At 46.0% G+C, this 25,211-nt stretch overlaps 1 protein-coding gene across 2 annotated transcripts in view; it reads left to right on the forward strand.

Annotated features, from left to right (window-relative positions):
- Nucleotides 1-2,014: 2,014 nt before the first annotated feature.
- LOC118394592 (CUE domain-containing protein 1-like) overlaps nucleotides 2,015-25,211 on the forward strand; it is a 56,597-nt gene continuing 33,400 nt past the window's right edge. For both annotated transcript variants that reach the window (XM_052518570.1, XM_052518571.1), the window contains exon 1: nucleotides 2,015-2,283. The gene's annotated coding sequence lies outside the window, so the exon portion shown is untranslated. The remainder of the gene's footprint in view (nucleotides 2,284-25,211) is intronic.

A 25,211-nucleotide genomic window follows, 5' to 3' on the forward strand; every position in this document is an offset into this window, starting at 1 on the left:
TACTAGTCCAACACTCTAACCACTAGGCTACCCTGCTGCCTGGGGATGAGGTTCGTGTCAGTGTGGATCCAAGTAATTTAGAAGGCAAAGATGCATGACTGAAGAGGATGGAGTGGGGACTTTACACACTGGACAGTTTATTAGGTACACCACCTGTTCACAAAAATGGCTCGCTCCGATAGTGAGTTCATGGTGATGAGTGGTTTACTATATAAAGCAGGCAGGCATTGAGACATTCAGTTTTGATTGAACGTTAGGTCACTTGTTTTAATCATTCTAAGTGACCTAGCGTGGTATGATCGTCGGTGCTAGGCAAAGCGGATCCAGCATCTCAGAAATTGCCGCCCTCCTGGCCTTTTCAAGCTTGACAGTGTCTAGGTTTTACCCGAAAAGTGTGCGAAAAACATTGTCAGCAGCAGTCCTGTGGGCGAAAACAGCTCATGATGAGCTGATGAGGTGGAAGGAGAATGGCATTAAGAGGCAAGAATTGTGAAAGCCAACAGTCAAGCCACAAACAGACAAATAACGGCACAGTGGTGTGCAGACAGCATCTTGGAACGCACAACTCATTGATCTTTGTCACGGATGGGCTATTGAAGCAGAAGACACACCGGGTTCCACTCGTATCAGCTAAAAACAAGAAGTTTCTCCAGTGGGCACGTGATCACCAACATTGGACAATTGAGTCAAAAAATATTGCCTGGTCCGACGAATCCCGGTTCCTGTTGCATCATGCTGATGGCAGAGGCAGGATTTGGTGTAAGCAGCATGAGTAGATGGACCCATCCTGCCTGGTGTCAAAGGTGTAGCGCCATCCAATCTGCAGCAACTGCATGATTGCCATCGTGTCAGCATGGACCAACATCCCTGTGGAACGTTTACCGACTTGTAGAGTGGGTGTTCTGGAGGCAAAGGGGGTCCGACCAGGTACGAGATGGGTGTAACTAATAAACTGTCCGGTGAGTGTACATTTGCAGTCTCACTTCACTCCGCCACCACACATACATTGTGTTGTGGCCCTGGCATGTGGCAGCAAAATGAATCCATTCATTACCATTCAAGTCACAAGAAACGCATCACATCATTTGTCACTTCTCATTCAGAAACACATTTCCACTTGACAGTTTACCCTAAATATTGCCAGGAGAACTCTACCTGCCTGAATGCCTCGTGTCAACTGTAAAGTTTGGTGGATGAAGAATATTCTGTCTCCAACATTCTGGCAACAATGTCCTGTTTCAGCATGACAATGCCCAGTGTTCAGAGTGAGGTCCATACAGGAATGGTTTGTCGATACCAGTGTGGAAGAACTTGACTGGCCTGCACAGAGCCCTGACCTCAACACCATCAAACACCTTTGGGATGAATTAGAATGTCGACTGTGAGCCAGGCCTAATCGCCCAACATCAGTGCCCGACTTCACTAATGCTCTTGTGGCTGAATGGAAGCAAGTCCCTGCAGCAATGTTCCAACATCTAGTGGAAAGCCTTCCCAGAAGTGTGGAGTCTTTTGTGGCAGCAAAGGGGGGACCAACTCCATATTAATGCCTGTGATTTTGGAATGAGATGTTCAACGAGACGTTTGGTAATGTGTTCTATGTTTGAGTTGCTTTTGAAAGCAAAATTTGAATTAAAAATATAGTCATTGTTCAATTCGATTTTCATAATAGCAAGCTAGGACTGGTGGTTTGGGTTGCTAAACTAGCAAGTATGTTTGTTTGGTTACCAAGGAAACTACTGTCGCCATCTTGTAAATTTGCTAGCTACATTATTGGGATCACCAAAGGGATTAATTGGGTCAGTCTCATATGTTGCTTACCTAAAAAGACAATATAGGGTATCTGAAGGAAAAGGTAGTCCTATGTGTTTTTTCTCAGTAAAAAGTGCAGTACATTTCTGTCATTACTTCTTCAAACATACATGCTTTCAACTGGAGGCTAAGCACAAATGTACATTCGCCTCTTTAACATAAATACATCTCTGCTCACTACTGTATTTCTCCCATTTGTCCGCTAGGAAGGTGTGTTGTTCTTTGTTTCTGGGACAACATGATGCAGGCTCTGTGCCTCCGACCGGCAGACATTGTTTTCATAGCTCTGGTTTACTACAATCAGCCAACACAGGCACAGTTTCGTGGAGATCCCTCTGTTGCAATAATTCGGACTTTAAAAACACGGTCACTGAAGAGAGTTATCCACAATCTGTTTGGCAATAAAAATAACATTGGCAGAAGAAATCACCGTCGTAGTTCCCCTTCGGAAACCATTTGTCTGCTTTTCAATGAGTAAGTAACATTAGCTACATTTGACTGTTTTCCAGCTAGCTAGCAAGTAAACGCTAGCCAAATGTGCATTTTTTTTACTAGCTAACTGATTTGGAACACAACGAAGTAACGTTTTAAGTGTTAACAATTTACTAAGATGATGAATAGCTAAAGGACACTGGGTAAAGTGAACCTTGATGGATTGTCTGTTTTCTATGTTGGAATTGGGAGTCAGCGAGGCCCTTCTGAACAGCAGCGTCCCAGGATTGCACAGTTGTCACATATAGAACAAGGGTTGATGTTAGTTATACAAATATATATTGTTGTGTCCCAAGTAGCTAACGTTACCGTTAGTTAGCTAACTAGTGAACAGATGTGTTTGCTTGCCTTAAATGCTGTCGCATTCGCTTATACTATAGTTTTTCTAAAAAGTATTTACGCTAGCTAATTCCCTTAACGCAATCCACACAACTAACATTGGTTTGCTTGCATTCACTGATTTAGCTAGCTAACGTTAGCTGTCTTCGTAAGCAGTAAATGTCTTAATATCGTAAACTCAAATCCTAAACAAACAGCATATAAAGGTAACACTTCAGTAAATTGGGGATACAACGCATAATGAAACCAGGTGTTTTAACACAGGTGTGGTTCCTGAGTTAATTAAGCAATTAACATCCCATCATTTTTTAAATTTCACCTTTATTTAACCAGGTAGGCTAGTTGAGAACAAGTTCTCATTTGCAACTGCGACCTGGTCAAGATAAAGCATAGCAGTGTGAACAGACAACACAGAGTTACACATGGAGTAAACAATTAACAAGTCAATAACACAGTAGAAAAAAAGGGGAGTCTATATACAATGTGTGCAAAAGGCATGAGGAGGTAGGCGAATAATTACAATATTGCAGATTAACACTGGAGTGATAAATGATCAGATGGTCATGTACAGGTATTGATATTGAGATATTGGTGTGCAAAAGAGCAGAAAAGTAAATAAATAAAATGTGGGGATGAGGTAGGTGAAAATGGGCGGGCTATTTACCAATAGATTATGTACAGCTGCAGCGATCGGTTAGCTGCTCAGATAGCTGATGTTTGAAGTTGGTGAGGGAGATAAAAGTCTCCAACTTCAGCGATTTTTGCAATTCGTTCCAGTCACAGGCAGCAGAGTACTGGAACGAAAGGCGGCCGAATGAGGTGTTGGCTTTAGGGATGAGTTCAGTGAGATACACCTGCTGGAGCGCGTGCTACGGATGGGTGTTGCCATCGTGACCAGTGAACTGAGATAAGGCGGAGCTTTACCTAGCATGGCCTTGTAGATGACCTGGAGCCAGTGGGTCTGGCGACGAATATGTAGCGAGGGCCAGCCGAATAGAGCATACAAGTCGCAGTGGTGGGTAGTATAAGGTGCTTTAGTGACAAAACGGATGGCACTGTGATAAACTGCATCCAGTTTGCTGAGTAGAGTGTTGGAAGCGATTTTGTAGATGACATCGCCGAAGTCGAGGATCGGTAGGATAGTCAGTTTTACTAGGGTAAGCTTGGCAGCGTGAGTGAAGGAGGCTTTGTTGCGGAATAGAAAGCCGACTCTTGATTTGATTTTCGATTGGAGATGTTTGATATGGGTCTGGAAGGAGAGTTTGCAGTCTAGCCAGACACCTAGGTACTTATAGGTGTCCACATATTCAAGGTCGGAACCATCCAGTGTGGTGATGCTAGTCGGGCATGCGGGTGCAGGCAGCGATCGGTTGAAAAGCATGCATTTGGTTTTACTAGCGTTTTAAGAGCAGTTGGAGGCCACGGAAGGAGTGTTGTATGGCATTGAAGCTCGTTTGGAGGTTAGATAGCACAGTGTCCAATGACGGGCCGAAAGTATATAGAATGGTGTCGTCTGCATAGAGGTGGATCAGGGAATCGCCCGCAGCAAGACCAACATCATTGATATATACAGAGAAAAGAGTCGGCCCGAGAATTGAACCCTGTGGCATCCCCACAGAGACTGCCAGAGGACCGGACAGCATGCCCTCCGATTTGACACACTGAACTCTGTCTGCAAAGTAATTGGTGAACCAGGCAAGGCAGTCATCCGAAAATCCGAGGCTACTGAGTCTGCCGATAAGAATCTGGTGATTGACAGAGTCGAAAGCCTTGGCAAGGTCGATGAAGACGGCTGCACAGTACTGTCTTTTATCGATGGCGGTTATGATGTTGTTTAGTACCTTGAGTGTGGCTGAGGTGCACCCGTGACCGGCTCGGAAACCAGATTGCATAGCGGAGAAGGTACGGTGGGATTCGAGATGGTCAGTGACCTGTTTGTTGACTTGGCTTTCGAAGACCTTAGATAGGCAGGGCAGAATGGATATAGGTCTGTAACAGTTTGGGTCCAGGGTGTCTCCCCCTTTGAAGAGGGGGATGACTGCAGCAGCTTTCCAATCCTTGGGGATCTCAGACGATATGAAAGAGAGGTTGAACAGGCTGGTAACAGGGGTTGCGACAATGGCGGCGGATAGTTTCAGAAATAGAGGGTCCAGATTGTCAAGCCCAGCTGTCAAGCCCAGCTGATTTATACGGGTCCAGGTTTACTCATACTTAGGGTCATGTATGAAAATGTCCAGTTGGCCATTTTTTTTTGTCAACCATGGATAGAAGCAGAGATCAAATTGCATTGGTCACGTAAACATATTTAGCTAATTTTATTGTGGGTGTAGATCTGTAACTTTGAAAGAGGGGTCTCAAAGGAGCATAAGTGGTTTACGGTCACCAGATCTTAACTCACTTACTGGAGATTCTGGAGCTGCATCTGAGAGTTTTCCACCACCATCAACAAAATACAAAATTATAGAATTTCTTGTGGAAGAATGCCGTTGAATCCAGACACTTGTAGAATCTATGCCAAGGTGCATTGAAGCTGTTCTGATGGCTCGTGGTAGCCCATCGCCCTATCAATACACTTTATGTTGATGTTTCTTTTATTTTGACAGTTACCTGTAGTTGACAGGAATTTGTTCATAAAGCGATCAAGCAACACATGCCTGATTTCTAGTCAGTGACACGAACAAAGACAGCTGCCAGAGCAATGGAGTGATGGTTCACCGTTAATAAAGCCACACTGTAAATATTTATTCATGATCAATAAGATGCAGATCCTTATATTATCTCGCACAGTATATTATTAAAGTTCCCATGTGCCAACAAAGCTTTCACAATAAGCTTTGTTGGCAAGTATACCTAAGGCTAGTATACCTATTATTATGAAAGAATAGTGGATATTTATCATGTGTGTCCTAAACTGTGGCAGTTACTTCTAAACAGTACAACATTATTGATTGTGTTCATAAGATGTTCAAGCATGTCTGTGTCAAGGATGATAACATTTTCATGTAACAGAAAACTCTGTCCAAAGTAGTGGTCGACCGGTTATGATTTTTCAATACCGATTATTGGAGGACCAGAAAAAGCCGATACCGAATAATCGTCCAATTTAAAAAATAAATAAAAAAGACAATTACAACAATATTGAATGAACATTTATTTTAACTTAATATAATACATCAATAAAAATCCATTTAGCCTCAAATAAATAATGAAACATTTTCAATTTGGTTTAAATAATGCAAAAACAAAGTGTTGGAGAATAAAGTAAAAGTGCAATATGTGCCATGTAAGAAAGCTAACGTTTAAGTTCCTGCTCAGAACATGAGAACATATGAAAACTGGTGGTTCCTTTTAACATGAGTCTTCAATATTCCCAGGTAAGAAGTTTTATGTTGTAGTTATTATAGGACTATTTTCTCTCTACGATTTGTATTTCATATACCTTTGACTATTGGATGTTCTTATAGGCACTTTAGTATTGCCAGTGTAACAGTATAGCTTCTGTCCCTCTCCTTGCTCCTACCTGGGCTCGAACCAGGAACACATCGATAACAGCCACCCTCGAAGCAGCATTACCCATGCAGAGCAAGGGGAACAACTACTCCAAGTCTCAGAGCAAGTGACGCTATTAGCGTGCACCCCGCTAACTAGCTAGTCATTTCACATCGGTTACACCAGCCTAATCTCGGGAGTTGATAGGCTTGAAGTCATAAACAGCGCAATGAAGAACTGCTGGCAAACGCACGAAAGTGCTGTTTGAATGAATACTTACGAGCCTGCTGGTGCCTACCATCACTCAGTCAGACTGCTCTATCAAATCATAGACTTAATTGTAACATATTAACACACAGAAATACGAGCCTTTGGTAATTAAAATGGTCCAATCCGGAAACTATCATTTCGAAAACAAAATATTTATTATTTCAGTGAAATACGGAACGTTCCGTATTTTATCTAACGGATGGCATCCCTAAGTCTAAATATTGCTGTTACATTTACAACCTTCAATGTTATATCATAAGTATGTACAATTCTGGCAAATTAATTACGGCCTTTGTTAGGAATAAATGGGCTTCACACAGTTCGCAATGAGCCAGGCGGCCCAAACTGCTGCATATACCCTGACTGCTTGCACGGAACGCAAGAGAAGTGACACAATTTGCCTAGTTATAAGAAATTCATGTTAGCAGGCAATATTAACTAAATATGCAGGTTTTAAAAGATATACTTGTGTATTGATTTTAAAGAAAGGCATTGATGTTTATGGTTTGGTACATTGGTGCAACGACAGTGCTTTTTTCGCAAATGCGCTTGTTAAATCATCACCCGTTTGTCGAAGTATGTGATTCAATGAGAAATGAACAGGCACCGCATCGATTATATGCAATGCAGGACACGCTAGATAACTACACATGGTTGATGATATTACTAGTTGGACTAGTGATTATGTTAAGATGCATTGTTTTTTATAAGATAAGTTTAATGCTAGCTAGCAACTTATCTTGGCTTCTTGCTGCCCTCTCGTAACAGGTAGTTCCTAGGCCGTCATCGAAAATAAGAATGTGTTCTTAACTGACTTGCCATGTTAAATAAAGGTGTGTTAAAAAATAAAAATAAACATATTGGCAAGTCTGTGTCCAAAAATACTGATTTATTATGAAAACTTGAAATCGGCCCTAATTAATCGGCCATTCCGATTAATCGGTTGACCTCTGGTCCAAAGCGTCACGGCTGCTTTGATGCCACTCTGTCTATAATCCGAACTGATGTTGAATCCGTAAATATTCCTCTTCTTGCTCTAGAAATTCTTTACAGTTCCAAGGATTTCAAGATTTCAAAATATTCCGGGTCAAGAGTTTGTTCTCATCTTGAGCTCCTGGTCTTGAATTGCCCGGTGAGGCTGAACAGAACTCACCACCATGTTTCCAGATGAGTTTCAGAAGCGCTAATCGTTCATTAGAAATGTTTTTGACTGCTGCCCGTGGTTTGAGAGGTCACAGAGATGGTATTCTGAAGGTTTGCACTGCAGTTGGCCTCTCTCTCTCTCTCTCTCTCATCTCATTATGACTCAGCATGCCAAAGTAACTTCTTGTTTTGGTTATCATTTTCCCACATCTTTTGAAAAGTGCAAGTTAGCAATACAATGAAGCCAATCGCATGGTCGGTCGATGGATACACAATGTCAAATTAGACTATGTTCTGTAACAGGCCCACTTTACGCAAAGTGTTACCTGTGTAGCAGTGTTTCTGTTACCTGGCAATTGCAGGCTTTTGCCCCCATGAATAAAACTGTTTCCGGGCAGAATGACCAGGCAAAAAAAAAATCCAGCGCAAAATAGAGCTTTTTATTCATTGATGCTTTTTATTCATTATGTGTATATATATTTGACCGTCATGCTTATCAGTATATAGGTTAATTTGCATAATTTAGTGGAATTAAATTGGCCTGTCTATTTTTGTTATTCATCATGTATCTTATTTATTCAACAACTATTACACACTCACAGCATACAGAGCCTATTTTGAGCGGGATTTCTCCTGCAGCTTCTCAGCTGGTTGCTGCTGGACTAAAACATGCTTTTATAAGCCCAATCACTGCACAAAAATTCTAAATGCAATCACGTGTTAACAGTTTTGGTGCAGAATTAAAAATGGCGCAAAAAAAACATTTCTCATTAATTCTATTGCAGGCAACAGGCTATCAACACGTCACCCACCACTTTACAATGTGAGCTGGAGGCAGTATACATTTAGAAAACATTTAATTATTTTTTATTTCATATGATGAGGTATCTTACCTTGCTTCAAAGGAGCCTATAGGCAAAATCTCACCATGGAAACGTGGAGGCAATTATTTTTAGAAAGACTTCATAGGCGGCACGTGAGTTGGAAGATTACTATTTTTACCATTCTGCATGCCAGTTAGGATTTTCATATGCGCAATTTCATGGAACAGTAAAAATTTCAATAACATTTTTCTTTCTCAAAATCGTTGTCATGTGGTTAATCATAAAAATCGGAATTAAAATGATATGAATCTAAAAGTTATAAGTCCAACTAATGCGAGATCAAAAAATAGAAAGAATGGCGCCGGAGGAGATGGCTGCCGTTTACGGACTCCTAAACAATTGTGCTATTGTGTTTTTTTTTGCATTATTTGTAACTTCTGTTTTTATTTTGTACATAATGTTGCTGCCACTGTCTCTTATAACCAAAAATAGCTTATGGATATCAGGACACCTCGCACTGGACCAATATTTTTTCTTTAACGAGTCGGACGCAAATTATTTACTTCAGACATCCGACAAGGCCCGATGCAACGTAACCCCCCATGTCATTTGCATCATCAGAAAGAGACCGAGATATCAGGGACGTAGGTACGGGGTGCCTTGTAAGGATCCGACGGTGAGTGGGTAATCTGCCTCTACCATCAGTCTGATTAGCCAACGTACAATCATTGGATAACAAAATAGACGAGCTACAATCACGAAAATCCTACCAACGGGACATTAACTGGAATATCATATGTTTCGTCGTGGCTGAACGATGACACGGATAACATACAGCTGGTTGGGTTTACGCTGCATTGGCAAGATAGTGGTAAGGCAAGGCGTGGCGGTCTGTGTATATTTGTAAACAAAAGCTGGTGCACGAAATCTAAGGTCTTCAAGGTTTTTCTCGCCTGGGGTAGAGTATCTCATGATAAGCTGTAGACCATACTATTTACCAAGAGTTTTCAACTGTATTTTTCGTAGCTGTCTACATTAGTGGTCGACTGATTAATCGGAATGGCTGATTTTAATTAGGGCTGATGTCAAGTTTTCATAACAATCGGTAATCGGCATTTTTGGACACCGATTATGGCCGATTACATTGCACTCCACGAGGAGACTGCGTGGCAGGCTGACAACCTGTTATGCGAGTGCATCAAGGAGTCAAGGTAAGGTGCTAGCATTAAACATATCTTATAAAAAACAATCAATCTTAACATAATCACTGGTTAACTACACATGGTTGATGATATTACTAGTTTATCTCGATTGTCCTGCTTTGCATATAATCGATGCAGTGCCTGTTAATTTATCATTGAATCACAGCCTACTTCGCCAAACGGGTGATCTAACAAGCACATTTGCGAAAAAAGCACTGTCGTTGCACCAATGTGTACCTAACCATAAACATCAATACCTTTCTTAAATCAATACACAAGTATATATTTTTAAACCTGCATATTTAGTTAATATTCCCTGCTAACATGAATTTATTTTAACTAGGGAAATTGTGTCACAGGTAGGCCTGAGGGAGGAGGTCAGAGACCTGGCTGCATGGTGCCAAGATAACAACATCTCCCTCAACGTGATCCAGACAATGGAGGTGATTGTGGACTACAGGAATAGGTGGACCGAGCACACCCCCATTCTCACCGACAGGGCAGTGGAGCAGGTTGAGAGCTTCAAGTTCCTTGGTGTCCACATCACCAACAAACTAACATGGTCCAAACACACCAAGACAGTCGTGAAGAGGGCACGACAAAGCCTATTCCCCCTCAGGAAACTAAAAAGATTTGGCATGGGTCCTCAGTTCCTCAAAAGGTTCTACAGCTGCACCATCGAGAGCATCCTGTCTGGCTGCATCACTGCCTGGTATGGCAACTGCTCTGCCTCCGACCACAAGGCACTACAGAGGGTAGTACGTACGGCCCAGCACATCCAAGCTTCCTGCCACCCAGGACCTCTATACCAGGCGCTGTCAGAGGAAGGGCCTAAAAATTGTCTAAGACTCCAGCCACCCTTGTCATAGACTGTTCTCTCTGCTCCCGCACGGCAAGCGGTACCAGAGCGCCAAGTCTAGGTCCAAAAGGCTTCTTAACAGCTTCTACCCCCAAGCCATAAGATTAATGAACAGCTAATCAAATGGCTACCTAGACTATTTGCATTGTCCTCCCCCATCCCACCCCTCTTTTACAATGCTGCTACTCTCTGATTATCTATGCATAGTCACTTTAACTTTACCTACATGTACATATTACCTTGACTAACCTGTATCCCTGCACATTGACTCCGTACCGGTACCCCCTGTGTGTAGCCTCGCTACTTTTACTGCTGCTCGTTAATTATTTTTATTTTTTATTTTCTTTACTTATCTATTTTTGCTTAACACTTATTTTTCTTAAATGCATTGTTGGTTAAGGGCTTGTAAGTGAGCATTTTCCTGTTGTATTCGACGCATGTGACAAATCAAATTGGATTTGATAAACAGCCTCTGCCATATGGACACATTGATACAGGGTGATCTATTGGCGGCTAAAGAAATAAGTCTATGGAACACAGCCTATATAGTCCAATTCAGCTTTAGGCCTATAACTTCCATTGCGCTTTCACATCGATGATTGGTGATTATTGAAGGGGAGACTGTTGGAAATATTTTTCAAATAGCTTACTCTGAGGAACTAGCCCCCTGCACCTCTCTGGTTCAGAGCGGTTGGGTTAACTGTGGAAGACACATTTCAGTTGAATGCGTTCAGTTGTACAACTGACTAGATATCCTCCTTTTCCCTTCATAGTTTTAATATATTATCATTCACAATGGATGTTTAAAAAAACACTTTTCTACTATAGCCGCGGGAAGTAGGGAAGCTGAGAGTGCTGCAGCAACACCTGAGAAATCTCTACCTCAACATGTAGGGGTGCTGAGGGTTCTGCAGCACCACCTGATAAATCTCTTCCTCAACATGTAGGGGTGCTGAGGGTGCTGCAGCACCACCTGATAAATCTCTACCTCAACATGTAGGGGTGCTGAGAGTGCTGCAGCAATACCTGATAAATCTCTACCTCAACATGTAGGGGTGCTGAGGGTGCTGCAGCACCTCCTGATAAATCTCTACCTCAACATGTAGGGGTGCTGAGAGTGCTGCAGCAATACCTGATAAATCTCTACCTCAACATGTAGGGGTGCTGAGGGTGCTGCAGCACCTCCTGATAAATCTCTACCTCAACATGTAGGGGTGCTGAGAGTGCTGCAGCAATACCTGATAAATCTCTACCTCAACATGTAGGGGTGCTGAGAGTGCTGCAGCAATACCTGATACATCTCTACCTCAACATGTAGGGGTGCTGAGAGTGCTGCAGCACCTCCTGATAAATTGCTAACTCAACATGTAGGGGTGCTGAGAGTACTGCAGCAATACCTGATAAATCTACCTCAACATGTAGGGGTGCTGCAGCAATACCTGATAAATCTCTACCTCAACATGTAGGGGTGCTGAGAGTGCTGCAGCAATACCTGATAAATCTCTACCTCAACATGTAGGGGTGCTGAGGGTGCTGCAGCACCTCCTGATAAATTGCTACCTCAACATGTAGGGGTGCTGAGAGTGCTGCAGCAATACCTGATAAATCTACCTCAACATGTAGGGGTGCTGCAGCACCTCCTGATAAATTGCTACCTCAACATTATCAGGACAGAGACACCAGACATATGGGGCACTCCAAACAAAAGACAATGAAAAAAATGACATCTCGCAAATGATGGTTATGAAATAAACTTGTTTTGAACCCTGCAAACAACATTTCAACTGTGAGAATGAAAACGGTAAATAACTCATTTAATAAATGAAATAACAGAAATGTATGTAACCAAATGATGAGTAACGGTACATTTACTACTGATGACATATGTTATGGGGAATTGATTTTAAAAAATGTATCAGAGGGCAAACCACACACTCAATGAATGTGCAAGAATTGGCAGGAGACAGCTGAGACATTCTGGAAAGAGACTCACCTACGTCTTTGTCACATACCCCTTGTTTTAATTATACTCAAGAAACTTTATAGTCACACATATATATTTTAGATGCTTTTCGCTGACAGCTGCAACTCCGTAATCAGCTAGGCAGGCCTATTGCCACGCTCGCTGCCCAAATTGCGGGCTACCCAAATATGCATAGGCCTATGATCTTTTTCAAATAAGCTAATGATCCTGTCCTCGAGTCCTCTGTGGCTAAGTCATACTTGCTGTCGAAGTATTTTTTTATGATTTGTATTTATGTATAGACAGGAGTGATTTATAATGAATTTATCAAATGTATTTCCATTTACTTCCCTATTGGACCGCCATTTAATTTATCTCCCGTTCTACTGGATTTCATATCAACTTTCTTTGGTTATCCAGAAGCCAAATGTACAATCCTGGTCATATTAGCAACCCGTCGCAGTTGTTGCGTGTTTAGATTCCCCATCTTTCTAACAGAGATTTTATCGGTCACATATGGAACCACTATCAGGTGCACTGTTAAGAATGGTGTTCTCGAAAATGTTTTTTTGGCAAATGTTTGAAAGTGCTGTTTTATTGGCTGCTTCATTACATGAGTTACATGTTCTGTTTACCATAATGTAAATGTGATATTTTTTTTACTTATCTATTTTTGCTTAACACTTAGATGCCCTAATGGATTACTACCCCAGTGTCACGCCTTGGTCTTTAGTATTTTGTGTTTTCTTTATTATTTGGTCAGGCCAGGGTGTGACATGGGTTTATGTTGTTGTATTTCGTATTGGGGTTTTTGTATTATTGGGATTAAGGCTGAGTAGGTGTGTTGTATATGCTTGACTGCCTAATGCAGTTCTCAATCAGAGTCAGGTGATTCTCGTTGTCTCTGATTGGGAACCGTATTTAGGTAGCCTGGTTTCGCTTTGTATTTTGTGGGTGATTGTTCCTGTCTCTGTGTAGTTTCAGCAAACAGGCTGTAATTAGGTTTCACGTTCTGTTTGTTGTTTTGTATTGTATAGTTATTTCATGTATTGTCATTTCATTTATTAAAGAACATGAGTAACAACCACGCTGCATTTCGGTCCGACTCTCTATCCACAAACAAAGAACGACGTTACAGAATCACCCACCACTCACGGACCAAGCAGTGTGTTAACAGGCAGCGACAGCTTGAACAGCGAAGGGAGGACGTTATGGACAGCAGAGGCATGGAGTATACGACGTGGGAAGAAATCGACAGGTGGGCGGCCGACCCAGACAGAGTGCAGGTGCCCGCCTGGGATTCGCTGGAGCAATGCGAAGAGGGCTATAGGCGAATGGAATCGAAAAGAAAGAGACGGCGGTGCAGAGCGAAACCCGAAAGTCACCCCCAAATATTTATTGGGGGGGGGGGCTCAGGGAGAGAGTAGCAGAGTCAGGAGTCAGACCTGAGCCTACTCTCCCTGTTAATCGTGAAGAGCAGCTGCAGTGGGAGAGGCTGCACCACCTGGAGAAATGGGAGGGAAGAACTGGACGGTAAAGTACCCTGGGCTCAGCCTGGAGAATATCGCCGCCCCAAGGAGGAACTGGAGGCGGCGAAAGCTCAGAGGCGCAGATATGAGGAGGCAGCACGGTGTAGCGGATGGAAGCCTGAGAACCAGCCCCAAAAATTTCTTGGGGGGGGGGGGGGCTCAGGGAGAGTGGCTGAGTCAGTAGATAGACCTGAGCCAACTCTCCTTGTTTATCGTGAGGAGCCAAGGAGGAGACCAGAACCAGAGCCGGTGTTAGAGGTGAGCGAAGCAGAGACTGTGAACGAGTTAATGGGGAAAGTGGAGGAGAGAGTAATGAGGGATTTGCTAGCTTGGTGCTTTAGGTACAAGATTCGTCCGACGGAGCGTGTTGGGGATTTGATGGCACCTGGGTCAGCGCTCCATACTCGTCCTGAGGTGCGTGTTAGTCGGCTGGTGAAAAATGTGCCAGCCTCACGCACTAAGCCTCCTGTGCACATCCCTAGCCTTGCACGTCCGGTGCCAACACTGCTCTCAAGATCTCCAGTACGCCTTCACGGTCTAGCCCATCCTGTGCCACCTCCACACTCCAGTCCTCCGGTAGCAGCTCCACGCACCAGGCTGCCTGTGCGTGTCCTCGATCCAGTACCACCAGTTCCAGCACCACGCACCAGGCCTTCAGTGCGCCTCGCCTGTTCAGCGCAGCCAGCGCCTTTCTCCTCTACTGCGCTGCCGGAGTCTCCCGCCTGCCCAGCGCCGCCAGTCTGCCCAGCGCCGCCAGTGCTCCCAGTCTGCCCAGCGCCGCCAGTCTGCCCAGCGCCGCCAGTGCTCCCAGTCTGCCCAGCGCCGCCAGTCTGCCCAGCGTCGCCAGTCTGCCCAGCGCCGCCAGTCTGCCCAGCGCCGCCAGTCTGTCAGGATCAGTTAGATCCACCAGTCAGCCTGGATCCACCAGTCTGCCAGGATCCGCCAGTAGTGCCAGGATCCGCCAGAAGTGCCAGTCAGCCAGGATCCGCCAGAAGTGTCAGTCGGCCAGGATCTGCCAGTCGGCCAGGATCTGCCAGTCGGCCAGGATCTGCCAGTCTGCATGACGCAGCCAGAGCTGTCAGTCTGCAAGGAGCTGTCAGTCTGCATAGAGCAGCTAGATCCGCCAGTCAGCCATGATCTTCTAGATCTGCCAGTCAACCAGATTCTGCCAGTCAACCAGTCTCTTCCAGATCTGCCAGACAACCAGTCTCTTCCAGATCTGCCAGTCAACCAGTCTCTTCCAGATCTGCCAGTCAACCAGTCTCTTCCAGATCTGCCAGACAACCAGTCTCTTCCAGATCTGCCAGACAACCAGTCTCTTCCAGATCTGCCAGACAACCAGTCTCTTCCAGTTCCGCCAGCCAGCCAGGATCTACCGAAGCCTACTACCTCCCTGAGCTTCATCTCAGTACTGAGCTTCCTCTCAGTACTGAGCTTCCTCTCAGTACTGGGCTTCCTCTCAGTACTGGGCTTTCTCTCAGTACTGGGCTTTCTCCCCGAGCCCCGAGCTGCCCCTCAGTCCCGAGCTGCCCCTCAGTCACGAGCTGCTCCTCAGTTCTGTGGGGTTCTGGGTGAGGACTATTAGGCCATTGTCGGCGGCGAGGGTGGATTATCCCAGGACGTGAAGGGGAGGAACTCGGATATTAATGGAGTGGGGTCCACGTCCCGAGCCGGAACCGCCACCATGGACAGACGCCCACCCGGACCCTCCCTATGGTTTTGAGGTGCGTCCGGGAGTCCGCGCCTTGGGGGGGGTTCTGTCACGCCTTGGTCTTAGTATTTTGTGTTTTCTTCATTATTTGGTCAGGCCAGGGTGTGACATGGGTTTATGTTGTTGTATTTCGTATTGGGGTTTTTGTATTATTGGGATTACGGCTGAGTAGGGGTGTTGTATAGGCTTGGCTGCCTGAGGCGGTTCTCAATCAGAATCAGGTGATTCTCGTTGTCTCTGATTGGGAACCGTATTTATGTAGCCTGGTTTCGCTTTGTATTTTGTGGGTGATTGTTCCTGTCTCTGTGTAGTTTCACCAGATAGGCTGTAATTAGGTTTCACGTTCCGTTTGTTGTTTTGTATTGTATAGTTATTTCATGTATCGTCATTTCATTTATTAAAGAACATGAGTAACAACCACGCTGCATTTCGGTCCGACTCTCTATCCACAAACGAAGAACGACGTTACACCCAGTGCATATGGGTCTGATAGATTTCTCAAATGGTAACTAAACAATCTTCCTGGTCATGTTGTCTGACGCCACATTTTACTAACGGAAATCCTTCTGTGTAGTAACACTGTTTATTACACTGTTACATAGTGCTTTAGTAATTGCTCTTTTATTGCATACTGATGAAATTGAGTGGATTTGTGTCAGTTCTCTACGGTTTTATTTCTATCTGCAAGGAAACCACCATAACTTGTGGATTTCTCTTTCTTCCTACAAGGCCAATGGTCTGTCCATCCACAGATCAGAGATAAAGACTGATGGAGGAGGAGGCATGTTAAAAAAACCTGACCTGCATCTTCTCCTTTACGGCTGCATGCCCCAGCTAGGTGCTGCCACTCCCTTCCCCCTTCACGGGGTGCCCTGACCTGCATCTTCTCCTTTACGGCTGCATGCCCCAGCTAGGTGCTGCCACTCCCTTCACCCTTCACGGGGTCCCCTGACCTGCATCTTCTCCTTTACGGCTGCATGCCCCAGCTAGGTGCTGCCACTCCCTTCCCCCTTCACTGGGTCCCCTGACCTGCATCCCCTTCACTGGGTCCCCTGACCTGCATCTTCTCCTTTACGGCTGCATGCCCCAGCTAGGTGCCACTCCCTTCCCCCTTCACGGGGTCCCCCTTTACGGCTGCATGCCCCAGCTAGGTGCTGCCACTCCCTTCCCCTTCACGGGGTCCCCTGACCTGCATCTTCTCCTTTACGGCTGCATGCCCCAGCTAGGTGCTGCCACTCCCTTCCCCCTCACGGGGTCCCCTGACCTGCATCTTCTCCTTTACGGCTGCATGCCCCAGGTGCTACTCCCTTCCCCCTTCACGGGGTGCTGCCATCTTCTCCCCTTGCCCCAGCTAGGTGCTGCCCCCTTCACGGGGTCCCCTGACCTGCATCTTCTCCTTTACGGCTGCATGCCCCAGCTAGGTGCTGCCACTCCCTTCACCCTTCACGGGGTCCCCCCTTCCCCTTACGGCTGCATGCCCCAGCTAGGTGGTCCCCCACGGGGTCCCCTGACCTGCATCTTCTCCTTTACGGCTGCATGCCCCAGCTAGGTGCTGCCACTCCCTTCCCCCTTCACGGGGTCCCCTGACCTGCATCTTCTCCTTTACGGCTGCATGCCCCAGCTAGGTGCTGCCACTCCCTTCCCCCTTCACGGGGTCCCCTGACCTGCATCTTCTCCTTTACGGCTGCATGCCCCAGCTAGGTGCTGCCACTCCCTTCACCCTTCACGGGGTCCCCTGACCTGCATCTTCTCCTTTACGGCTGCATGCCCCAGCTAGGTGCTGCCACTCCCTTCACCCTTCACGGGGTCCCCTGACCTGCATCTTCTCCTTTACGGCTGCATGCCCCAGCTAGGTGCTGCCACTCCCTTCCCCCTTCACAGGGTCCCCTGATTTGCATATGGCTCCTGACCCTCTGTTTGGCCCTCCCAGGGGATGCTGGGAAAGGCAGGCAGATGGGCCAGAGTGAGGCCCATCTGGATAACCCCCCTCTCCCATGTTGTCCCCCCTCCTCTTCTATCACCCGATGGTACTCATCAGTGACCATGTGATGCCACATGGGAACGTTCTCCTCTATCCCAGAGTTCTGTCTGGATGAGAGGATGAAAGATTTGGGCGGGGCCCAACTGACTAGTATGGTCTGTCTATGGGCTGTTTTCACTACTTGCTGTAGCCCTACATTTGTTTAATCTCTCTGTTTTATCATGACATCTTTCACTTATTCTTTGTAACCATGGTATTAACATCCAACGTTTTGACTGGTAAGTTTTGTTCTATCACTCTCCTTTCTGCTTTGCCGCTAAAAAAAATAAACAAGCCATTTATTTGCCATTTCATTGAAGGGCATCTAAAGCGCATTCTTCCCTGGGTTGTGTGAAATTAGATCTATGAATCATCTCAGTGAGTCGGTCAACTCTCTCCCTGGGGTAGTAGGAGGTAAAAACTCTCTATTCCCCTGCGTGACAGATGGCCCAGAAAGGGCCTGCTACAACCACGGTTGTCATTATTAGTTTTATAACGTGTGTTCTGACAGATGCAGCAGGCACACACATTTAAGGCTTACAGGAAGAGGAGGAGGACAAATGGGAGAGGGGGGGTTGACATTTCCAGTAACGCTTCCACTGACATCGATGTCCCCTCCACTCACTCAGGCACACACTCACATTCTATCGCTCCCTCTTGCTCGCTCTCCTCTTTCACACACCTCCTCCTTCCCCAGAACCAGGTCATTGAACAGGAAGGATTATGGGTTGCCACTGTCACAGTAGTCACTAGACTTTGGTTCAGTGCTCTGTTGTCTCTACTTTCTGTCCCACTCCCACCATGCTTATGGGTCACATGTGATTACTGTAGCTGGTTCAGGGAGGCAGGCAGCGCTTTTTCCTTATTTTCTTACGCTTAGATTTTCACCTCAATGACCTGGAAGTTGGAACAATTCACCAATCCGAAGCTGCTGTTCAAATACATTTTTTTGGTCGCGTACACATTTTGCAGATGTTATCGCAGGTGTAGCAAAATGCTTCATGTTTCTAGCTCCAACAGTGCAGTACACCGAGTGTACAAAACCTTAGGTACACCTTCCTAATATTTAGTTGCACCCCGTTTTGCCCCCAGAACAGCTTCAATTAGACAGGGCATGGACTCTACAAGGTGTCAAGTGTTCCACAGGGATGCTGGCCCATGTTGACTCCATTGCTTCCCACAGTTGTGTCAAGTTGGCTGGATATCCTTTGGATGGTGGACCATTCTTGATACACAGGAAACTGTTGAGCATGAAAAACCCAGCAGCGTTGCAGTTCTTGACACACTGAAATCAGTATGCCTGTCACCTCATACCTTTTTCAATGGCACTTACATCCTTTGTCTTGCCCGGTCACCCTCTAAATGCCACACATACACAATCCATGTGTCAATTGTCTCAAGACTTAAAAATCCTTCTTTAACCTGTCTCCTCCCCTTCATCTACACTGATTGAAGTGACATCAATGAGGGATCATAGCTTTCCCCTGAATTCACCCGGTCCGTCTGTCATGGAAAGAGCCCATTCGGTGTACCTGACAATGCACATCAAAATGAAGAAATATTACAACGTTATTATTGTACCCTTGATAAGTGGACTAGGTCTACAAATTGGCCAATCACAATAAATGTTATTGGAACGTGTGTATGTGGTATGTAAGTTATGGAGAAGCAGTGTATTCCACAGACGAGTAGGGAAAAAGAGCTGGGGCCTGATAGGGGGGTTAAACTCCACAGGAACTGCACTTCATTCAAAATGAATGTGTGACCAAAGGCATTTGCCGTTCTGGTTTCTCCTTGTCCATTAAAACTCCATATTTCTCAAGTCCCACTGCTGACTGGCTGCTAAAAGCCTCTGTGCTTCTGGGGTGGAGGAGGCAGTTGGAGCCAGACATGACCGACTGTGTGATTTATTACACCACACCTCGCTATCACTTGGCCTTTGCTCCTCTTCCCTATCACTTCTGTCATCCCTTCGCCAAGATGTTGTAGTTGGCTGGGGCTGCATGAGCAATGTGCAAATTATGCAGTGTTGTTGAATGCAACATTTCCTTTTTTAATTCCGGAAACCTCTTTTTTTAGGTCCTCTGAATAATGACAAAACTACCATCTTTAGAATCATGTTAAATGAGCTATATCATGAGCCTTTCTGTCTGATACTTCTACAGAATTTAGAGTTATGGGTTTCAGCCTGCATGCGTGAGATTTAGGCCAACAGACAATGTCTAGAAGTCTCTTGTGAATGTTTCGTTCAATAATGTATTGACTGGCAGTTTGTCATACGGTCTATACACACCATTACGTACAGTGCCTTGCAAAAGTATTCATCCCGCTGGGTGTTTTTCCTATTTTGTTGCATTACTACCTGTAATTTTAAATGTATTTTTATTTGGATTTCTTGTAATGGACATACACAAAATCATCCAAATTGGTGAAGAGAAAAATAAATGTACTTGTTTCAAAAGATCATAAAAAAAAAAAAAATGAAAAGTGGTGCGTGCATATGTATTCACCCCCTTTGCTATGAAACCCCTAAATAAGATATGGGTAACCAATTACCTTCAAAAGTCACATAATTAGTTATATTGCACACAGGTGGACTTTATTTAAGTGTCACATGATCTGTCACATGATCTCAGTGTATATATACCCCTGTTCTGAAAGGCCTCAGAGTCTGCAACACCGCAAAGCACCTTGATGACCAAGGAGCGCTCCAAACAAGGAGGATATTAATCAGAGAGGCAACAAAGAGACCAAAGATAACCCTGAAGGAGCTGCAAAGCTCCACAGAGGAGATTGGAGTATCTGTCCATAGGACCACTTTAAGCTGTACACGCTTTACAGAAGAGTGGTCAGGAAAAAATACATTGTTTAATGAAAAAAAATAAGCAAAGACGTTTGGTGTTCGCCAAAAGGCATGTGGGAGACTCCCCAAACATATGGACGAAGGTACTCTGGTCAGATGAGACTAATATTTAGCTTTTTGACCATCAAGGAAAAAGCTATGTCTGGCGCAAACCCAACACCTCTCATCACCCCGAGAACACCATCCCCACAGTAAAGCATGGTGGTCGTGGCAGCATCATGCTGTGGGGTTGTTTTTCATCATCAGGGACTGGGAGACTGGTCAGAATTCAAAGAATGACGGATGATGCAAAATACAGGGAAATTCTTGAGGAGATTTGAGACTGGGACGGAGGTTCACCTTCCAGCAGGACAATTTACATTTACATTTAAGACATTTAGCAGACGCTCTTATCCAGAGTGACTTACAAATTGGTGCATTCACCTTATGACATCCAGTGGAACAGCCACTTTACAATAGTGCATCTAAATCTTTAGGGGGGTGAGAAGGATTACTTATCCTATCCTAGGTATTCCTTAAAGAGGTGGGGTTTCAGGTGTCTCCGGAAGGTGGTGATTGACTCCGCTGTCCTGGCGTCGTGAGGGAGTTTGTTCCACCATTGGGGGCCAGAGCAGCGAACAGTTTTGACTGGGCTGAGCGGGAACTGTACTTCCTCAGTGGTAGGGAGGCGAGCAGGCCAGAGGTGGATGAACGCAGTGCCCTTGTTTGGGTGTAGGGCCTGATCAGAGCCTGGAGGTACTGAGGTGCCGTTCCCCTCACAGCTCCGTAGGCAAGCACCATGGTCTTGTAGCGGATGCGAGCTTCAACTGGAAGCCAGTGGAGAGAGCGGAGGAGCGGGGTGACGTGAGAGAACTTGGGAAGGTTGAACACCAGACGGGCTGCGGCGTTCTGGATGAGTTGTAGGGGTTTAATGGCACAGGCAGGGAGCCCAGCCAACAGCGAGTTGCAGTAATCCAGACGGGAGATGACAAGTGCCTGGATTAGGACCTGCGCCGCTTCCTGTTTACTCTGCGGATGTTGTAGAGCATGAACCACAGGAACGGGCCACCGCCTTGATGTTAGTTGAGAACGACAGGGTGTTGTCCAGGATCTTAGCGCTCTGGGAGGAGGACACAATGGAGTTGTCAACCGTGATGGCGAGATCATGGAACGGGCAGTCCTTCCCCGGGAGGAAGAGCAGCTCCGTCTTGCCGAGGTTCAGCTTGAGGTGGTGATCCGTCATCCACACTGATATGTCTGCCAGACATGCAGAGATGCGATTCGCCACCTGGTCATCAGAAGGGGGAAAGGAGAAGATTAATTGTGTGTCGTCTGCATAGCAATGATAGGAGAGACCATGTGAGGTTATGACAGAGCCAAGTGACTTGGTGTATAGCGAGAATAGGAGAGGGCCTAGAACAGAGCCCTGGGGGACACCAGTGGTGAGAGCGCGTGGTGAGGAGACAGATTCTCGCCACGCCACCTGGTAGGAGCGACCTGTCAGGTAGGACGCAATCCAAGCGTGGGCCGCGCCGGAGATGCCCAACTCGGAGAGGGTGGAGAGGAGGATCTGATGGTTCACAGTATCGAAGGCAGCCGATAGGTCTAGAAGGATGAGAGCAGAGGAGAGAGAGTTAGCTTTAGCAGTTCGGAGCGCCTCCGTAATGCAGAGAAGAGCAGTCTGTTGAATGACTAGTCTTGAAACCTGACTGATTTGGATCAAGAAGGTCATTCTGAGAGAGATAGCGGTAGAGCTGGCCAAGGACGGCACGTTCAAGAGTTTTGGAGAGAAAAGAAAGAAGGGATACTGGTCTGTAGTTGTTGACATCGGAGGGATCGAGTGTAGGTTTTTTCAGAAGGGGTGCAACTCTCGCTCTCTTGAGGACGGAAGGGACGTAGCCAGCGGTCAGGGATGAGTTGATGAGCGAGGTGAGGTAAGGGAGAAGGTCTCCGGAAATGGTCTGGAGAAGAGAGGAGGGGATAGGGTCAAGCGGGCAGGTTGTTGGGCGGCCGGCCGTCACAAGACGCAAGATTTCATCTGGAGAGAGAGGGAGAAAGAGGTCAGAGCACAGGGTAGGGCAGTGTGAGCAGAACCAGCGGTGTCGTTTGACTTAGCAAACGAGGATCGGATGTCGTCGACCTTCTTTTCAAAATGGTTGATGAAGTCATCTGCAGAGAGGGGGGAGGGGGAGGAGGATTCAGGAGGGAGGAGAAGGTGGCAAATAGCTTCCTAGGGTTAGAGGCAGATGCTTGGAATTTAGAGTGGTAGAAAGTGGCTTTAGCAGCAGAGACGGAGGAGGAAAATGTAGAGAGGAGGGAGTGAAAGGATGCCAGGTCCGCAGGGAGGCGAGTTTTCCTCCATTTCCGCTCGGCTGCCCGGAGCCCTGTTCTGTGAGCTCGCAATGAGTCGTCGAGCCACGGAGCGGGAGGGGAGGACTGAGCCGGCCTGGAGGATAGGGGACATAGGGAGTCAAAGGATGCAGTAAGGGAGGAGAGGAGGGTTGAGGAGGCAGAATCAGGAGATAGGTTGGAGAAGGTTTGAGCAGAGGGAAGAGATGATAGGATGGAAGAGGAGAGAGTAGCGGGGGAGAGAGAGCGAAGGTTGGGACGGCGCGATACCATCCGAGTAGGGGCAGTGTGGGAAGTGTTGGATGAGAGCGAGAGGGAAAAGGATACAAGGTAGTGGTCGGAGACTTGGATGGGAGTTGCAATGGGGTTAGTGGAAGAACAGCATCTAGTAAAGATGAGGTCGAGCGTATTGCCTGCCTTGTGAGTAGGGGGGGAAGGTGAGAGGGTGAGGTCAAAAGAGGAGAGGAGTGGAAAGAAGGAGGCAGAGAGGAATGAGTCAAAGGTAGACGTGGGGAGGTTAAAGTCGCCCAGAACTGTGAGAGGTGAGCCGTCCTCAGGAAAGGAGCTTATCAAGGCATCAAGCTCATTGATGAACTCTCCGAGGGAACCCGGAGGGCGATAAATGATAAGGATGTTAAGCTTGAAAGGGCTGGTAACTGTGACAGCATGGAATTCAAAGGAGGCGATAGACAGATGGGTAAGGGAGAAAGAGAGAATGACCACTTGGGAGAGATGAGGATCCCGGTGCCACCACCCCGCTGACCAGAAGCTCTCGGGGTGTGCGAGAACACGTGGGCGGACGAGGAGAGAGCAGTAGGAGTAGCAGTGTTATCTGTGGTGATCCATGTTTCCGTCAGTGCCAAGAAGTCGAGGGACTGGAGGGAGGCATAGGCTGAGATGAACTCTGCCTTGTTGGCCGCAGATCGGCAGTTCCAGATGCTACCGGAGACCTGGAACTCCACGTGGGTCGTGCGCGCTGGGACCACCAGATTAGGGTGGCCGCGGCCACGCGGTGTGGAGCGTTTGTATGGTCTGTGCAGAGAGGAGAGAACAGGGATAGACAGACACATAGTTGACAGGCTACAGAAGAGGCTACGCTAATGCAAGGAGATTGGAATGACAAGTGGACTACACGTCTCGAATGTTCAGAAAGTTAAGCTTACGTAGCAAGAATCTTATTGACTAAAATGATTAAAATGATACAGTACTGCTGAAGTAGGCTAGCTGGCAGTGGCTGCGTTGTTGACACTACACTAATCAAGTCGTTCCGTTGAGTGTAATAGTTTCTACAGTGCAGCTATTCGGGGGCTAGCTGGCTAGCTAGCAGTGTTGATTACGTTACGTTGCGTTAAAAGAACGACAATAGCTGGCTAGCTAACCTAGAAAATCGCTCTAGACTACACAATTATCTTTGATACAAGAACGGCTATGTAGCTAGCTATGTAGCTAGCTACGATCAAGCAAATCAAACCGTTGTGCTGTAATGAAATGAAATGAAAATGTGATACTACCTGTGGAGCGAGCGGAATGCGACCGGGTTGTTGAGTGGGAAGTTAATTCGGTAGACGTTTGCTAGCTGTTAGCTGTTAGCTGTTAGCTAGCAGTGTCTCCTACGTTAAGGACGACAAATAGCTGGCTAGCTAACCTCGGTAAATTAAGATAATCACTCTAAGACTATACACTCTAAACTACACAATTATCTTGGATACGAAGACAGCAAAGACAACTATGTAGCTAGCTAACACTACACTAATCAAGTCGTTCAGTTGAATGTAATAGTTTCTACGGTGCTGCTATACGGTGGACGTTAGCTATGTGGCTAGCTGCTGGGCAGTAGACTACGTTAGGACGACGAAATACGATAATTACGCAATTATCTTTGATACAAAGACGGCTATGTAGCTAGCTAAGAAGAAATTGCTAAGATTAGACAAATCAAACCGTTGTACTATAATGAAATGTAATGAAAAGTAATGAAAAGTAATACTACCTGCGGACCGAAGTGCGAATGCGACCGCTCGCTCCAACCCGGAGGTAAACAATGACCCTAACGTACTGCTAAAGCAAGACTCGAGTGCTTTAAGGGGAAACATTTAAGTGTCTTGGAATGGCTCAGTCAAAGCCCTGACCTCAATCCAATTGAGAATCTGTGGTATGAGAATCTGTGGTTGCTGTGCACCAGTGGAACACCAGCGGAACCCATCCAACTTGAAGGAGCTGGAGAAGTTTTGCCTTGAAGAATGGGCAAAAAACCCAGTGGCTAGATGTGCCAAACTTATAGAGACACCCCAAGAGACTTGCAGCTGTAATTGCTGCAAAAGGTGGCTCTACAACGTATTGACTTTGGGGGGGTGAATAATTATGCACGCT

The sequence above is a fragment of the Oncorhynchus keta genome, chromosome 1 (assembly GCF_023373465.1).
Source record: "Oncorhynchus keta strain PuntledgeMale-10-30-2019 chromosome 1, Oket_V2, whole genome shotgun sequence".
In the NCBI taxonomy this organism is placed as follows: domain Eukaryota; kingdom Metazoa; phylum Chordata; class Actinopteri; order Salmoniformes; family Salmonidae; genus Oncorhynchus; species Oncorhynchus keta.